We start from the raw sequence: 5194 nt of genomic DNA, 5'->3' as shown, positions 1-5194 counted from the left end.
GAGGGGAAATGGTTGATCTTCTGCAATTAGTCTGCTTCAATTTCCCCATTGCTTCTCTTCTGTATGTTGCTAGCCCACCTCTCTTTCTCCCTCGGTTCCTTCATATCCAATCTTGCCTATTCTCTAGTCATACGAACTAAAACTCTAGAGCAGCAGTTCTGAATCTGTGGGTCGTGACCCCTTTGGCGGTTGAACGACCCTTTCACAGGGGTCGCCTAAGACCATCCTGCATATTAGATATTTACATATGATTCATAACAGTAGCAACATTACAGTTATGAAGTAGCAACGAAAATAATTTTATGGTTGGGTCACAACATGAGGAACTGTATTTAAAGGGCCAGAAGGTTGAGAACCACTGCTCTAGAGGATTGATTGCTACATGGGTGCAGCAGAGGCCAGAAAAATTTTTGGTAGAAAAATTTTGGGGCTGATGAACTGGCAACTTAAAGTCCATGCCGCCAACTTAATAACATCTTACACATCTCTAAACCTTGCTGGATTTGCTCACAAATACAGATACAGCCAAGTGCTTGGGTTGCATTTCATTTACTAGTTAGGGTAGCTTTTACCTTAGCATGGGATGCCCAGGAAACAGAGCCTGAGTGAGAAACTTACATGCCAGCACTTTATTGGGGAGTGCAAAGCCAGGGAAGCAGAAGCGAGGGGGAAGAGGAGCAAGGCAGGGAGAATGGAAGATAGGTGTAAATAAATACAGGCCGTCCACTTCCAGCCAGGCTACAGCTTTATAACAAGCTCCCCAAGTGTTGCTCAGTCTCATAGGACATCACTAGAGACGACATATGAACTACTGCATGTCAGACTAGTCTCTGAGGGAAAGGAAAATAGAAGAATTTATGTACTAGCTCTCTCTTTAAAATTAGTCAAAATTCCTATGAGTGAGTCAAAGTTCACCTCTTCCCCATCCCAGAGAGGAGGTTATTAACTCCTCTGACCTTTCAGGTTGTGTCACTTGCATCTCCAAGCAGCTGCCCAAACTCCAGTTCCCCACAAGTCTAGTCCAGTCAGTGTCTCAGACAGCGTCTCCCGCATTTGAGTGGGTCATCAGCTACTATAGTAATGCTCTGGCTCTAACTCCTCGGGAATTGCTGCTGCTAAGGCTGCTCTGGCCAGAAATCAATGTCCAAATGGGGGTGGGGGCAGGCCACATAAACTGAGCCCAGTAAATATTTATTCTGTTCATCTAATTCTTTTTAGCCATTCCCATTCTGATTTCTATAGCTGTATACTAGTCCAACTCATTTTAAAGTGGTTGCCTTGACTCTAGACATTCCTCACTGCAATCCAAACTCCCAGTGTGCTGAATTTACATTGCATTTGGGGAGACCAACAAAAGTCAGGTAAACAAATAAATATGATAATTTCAGGGGGCAATAGTGCCATGTAGAAAACAAAACAGAGGGATGTTTAGTAATTGCAGGTGTTCTGAGAATCCATACTTGGCACTTGGAGACTTTTACTAATTCTTTCCCTTTCTCTGCATTGCCTTGCTAATCTCAACAAATTTCTGATTACTCCCCAGTATGGTCTCTGTGCTTCAGAAGCCTTAAATTATCTGCAGTCCTCTGAATTTGATAGGCTAATTTCTATTTTTGGCTTTTGCCTCCATGTTCTTCAATAACAATGCTCTCTCTACCTCTTCCTAATTAAGTTTTCCTCCTTTAAATTCTGATTAAAAACTCACCTTCTACAGGAAGCCTTTTCTGTTATACTTTCCCCCTGATATATCTTCAGGTTTCTGTAATTATGTCAACCACACTATATTACACTAATTTGAGCTGCATTGTGTATTAACTTAAAAATGTTCTCAGGTCTCTCTCAAAGTTCTTTATTCAACATTGTTTTCCTGGCCCCATAATGCAGAATGCAGAGTCTTGAATGAAAGTGTAGGAATAACTGACAGAGACCACTCAGGAAATTTCAGGGCCCCACAGAGAAAAGATCCATTAAATGTTACCTGTTGTCTGAGATTTGGAGGAAATCACTTCTTCATACTTCACACTAGTTAACATAAGATACCTGACTAGGTCACTAAATGGTTCTGTGAACTCAGACACTTCTCATCTTAATTTTCTCATCTATAAGATGAGAGAGTTTTGCTCAGTTTCCTCCATCTGCTCTTAGGTATCTTTGGTTAGGGAGGATTAGCTGGCTGTTATTGGTCAGCTATTCCAACCGTTTGCTATTGCAGCAGTTTGGTTCAGTCATTTGTCTCAGTTTCCTTATTCCACTTGCCAGGGAATTTCCTAGTTTCTTACTAACCTGCCTCACTTTAAAGATGAATGGGAATATAGTGGATCCAAGATGGGGTGGAGTACATGAATGTTACACTCACCTCCTCCCAGAACCAAACTGGAATTACAACCTGAATAGCCACCTGAACACTAGCTGGAGAGTGGCTTTGTGTGTTAGGTGTCCTGTAGGGCCCAGTGGCTCAGCCTCCCCAGTTACCTGAGGTGGACACTCTTGGTGCACCCCCTTGTGGGCTTTGTGCACAGTCTTGTTTTAGCTATGCCTTGGTTGCTGTAGAATCACTGGGAGGAATTGACCTCCCGGCCAATTGGCAGTGAGAATCAGCTGTGTCTGCAGTGGGAGACCCTAGCGACTCGCCTGGATCTGGAGCTCAGAGTCTGAAGCTCCCTCCCGATTGTAAACAACCGCGCCCTCCACGCCGCTAGCCCGTGGCTCCGCGCGCACTCCGTACCTGAGAATTTCACTTCAGCACTGCACCTCCTCTGAGTCTGAATATGATATTCTCTTTACTCCTAGTTGTATAATTTCCACTCAGCCAGCCCTCCTGTGGTTCTGGATGTTGTCCGTTCCCTGTTTCAGTCTTAATTTGAATTGGTTGTTCAAGGCAGCAATCTCCGGTGTTAACCTATGCTGCCATCTTCGGTTCCTCCCAGATCAGCAATTTTCAACCAGTGTGCTGGAAAAATTTTAAAAACATATTTTAGTTAGTGATTATAAGATTGTGGAATAGATAAATGACAATGGCCAATACAACAATACTATCCAGTGTGAATGAATCCAGAGTATACCTATTTTTTTGTAAGATTGGAAATAAATATATTTTTGTGTGTGCCACAGAATTTTAGTAATTAGTTTATGTGTGCCATGAGATCAAAAGTGTTGAAAATGACTGGTATGCATTAATGAAACAGAATCGAGAGCCTAGAAATAAAACCATGCCTTAATAATCAATTCATATTTGACAAAGGAGGCAAGAATATAAATGGGATAAAGGGAGTCTGTTTAATATTTGGTGTTGGGACATGCAAAAAAATGAAACTAGATCACCTTCTTATACCATACACAAGAATAAACTCAAAATGAATTGAAGATTTAAATCTTGGACTCAAAACCATAAAAATCCTAGAAGAAAAGATAGGCAGTAAAATCTCAGACATTTCTCATAGCAATATTTTTCTGACATATTTCCTGGGGCAAAAGGAATCAAAGAAAAAATGAACAAATGGGACTATATCAAACTAAAATGTTTTTGCACAGCAAAGTAAACTATCAACAAAATGAAAGGACAACCCACTGAATGGAAGAGCATATTTACCAATAAGGACCCCTCTGGGGATGTCCACCTGCCGGCTTAGGCCTGCTCCCTTGGGTCCCAGATCGCAAGAGGGCTCAGGCCAGGCTGAGGGACACCTTCCCCCCCCCCCCCCCCCCCCCCCACGCAAACCTCCAAACACCGAACTAATTAAAAAATGGGCAAAGGACATGAATAGATACTTCTCAATAGAGGACATGTAGATGGCAGGTGGACATGAAAAGATGGTCAGTGTCACTAATCATCAAAGAAATGCAATTTAAAACCACATGATATTATGCCATGTCTGTCAGAATGGCTATCTACACTAATAAGAGAGAAAAATGCAAATTGACCATACCTTCGCAACACCCACCAGCCAATCAGGAGTGATTGTGCAAATTAATCTAGCAAAGATGGCGGGTTAATTTGCATATGCAGGTGCTGAGAGGCTGGGGGCAGGGAGGACGCTTGTGTCATCGCTATGGTGATGATGCAGGCGTTCCGCCCTGCCCCTGCTGCTCTGGGCCTCTGGGCAGCATGGGAAGGTGGAAAGGCAGCTCCGGGCCAGAGTGAAGGCAGAAAGGTGCCTCTGGGCCGGAGTGAAGGCGGAAAGTTGGCTCTGGCCAGAGCTAAGGCGGTACTGGCAGCCAGGGGAAGGAAGGCCCATTCTTTTTTCTTCTTTTTTAAAAAATATATTTTATTGATTTTTTTTACAGAGAGGAAGGGAGAGGGATAGAGAGTTAGAAACATCGATGAGAGAGAAACATTGATCAGCTGCTTCCTGCACACTCCCCACTGGGGATGTTCCACTGAGCCAAACTGGTTAGGGCAGGAAGGCCCATTCTTGCAGGAATCTTCGTGCTTCAGGCCTCTAGTCCTATAATAAAAGCATAATATGCTAATGATATGCTGAGGCCACTCAACTGCTCGCTTTGATGTACACTGACCACCACGGGGCAGGCAGTCTAGTTGACCAGTTGCTATGACAGGTGGAGTGCCACTCAGCCAACAGCTGGCCTCATGGCTGGTGAGCGCAGCAGCAGCAGTGGGAGCCCCGTGGGGAGGGGGTTTAAGCCATCAGTTGGATATCCCCTGAGGGCTCCTGGACTGCGAGAGGGCACAGGACTGGCTGAAGGACTCCCCCACCCCGAGTGCAAGAATTTTGTGCACCAGGTTTCTAGGCTATGACAAAAAAAGCCTAATATGCTAATTAGACTGGACATCCTTCCTTTCAGACAAAGCTGTGGTGGGTGGGAGACGAGTCAAAGTCAGCAGAGGCCCCCGCCTGCTGCATCAGCAGGAGCCAAGGCCCTTGCTCTAATTTCGTGCATCGGGCCTCTAGTTATCAATAAAGTGACAAACAAGTGTTGGGTGAGGATGTGAAGAAAACGGAACCCAGGTGCACTGTTGGTGGGAATGCAAATTAGTGCAGGCACTGTGGAAAGCAGTATAGAATTACCTCCAAAAATTAAAAATGGACCTGGCTTATGACTTAGTGATTCCACCACTGGGAATATGTCTGAAGAAACCTGAAACACTAATTCAGAAAAAGACACGCACCCCTATGTTCATTGCAGCATTATTTACAGTAGCCAAGATTTGGAAGCAGCCCAAGTTCCCATCAGT

General features: G+C 44.2%; 1 long non-coding RNA gene across 1 annotated transcript in view; it reads left to right on the top strand.

Moving 5' to 3' along the window:
• The window catches only part of LOC107182069, a 5984-nt gene extending 3472 nt beyond the window's left edge, over nt 1-2512 (top strand). The window contains exons 2-3 of the long non-coding RNA XR_001512785.1: nt 699-702; nt 2416-2512. This is a non-coding gene — a long non-coding RNA (uncharacterized LOC107182069). The remainder of the gene's footprint in view (nt 1-698; nt 703-2415) is intronic.
• Nucleotides 2513-5194: the final 2682 nt, after the last annotated feature.

This window comes from Myotis davidii, unplaced genomic scaffold (genome assembly GCF_000327345.1).
Source record: "Myotis davidii unplaced genomic scaffold, ASM32734v1 scaffold1755, whole genome shotgun sequence".
NCBI classification, from domain to species: Eukaryota; Metazoa; Chordata; class Mammalia; order Chiroptera; family Vespertilionidae; genus Myotis; species Myotis davidii.
The sequence above is the reverse complement of the archived record's forward strand: the minus strand, read 5'-3'. Positions and strand labels throughout refer to the sequence as shown.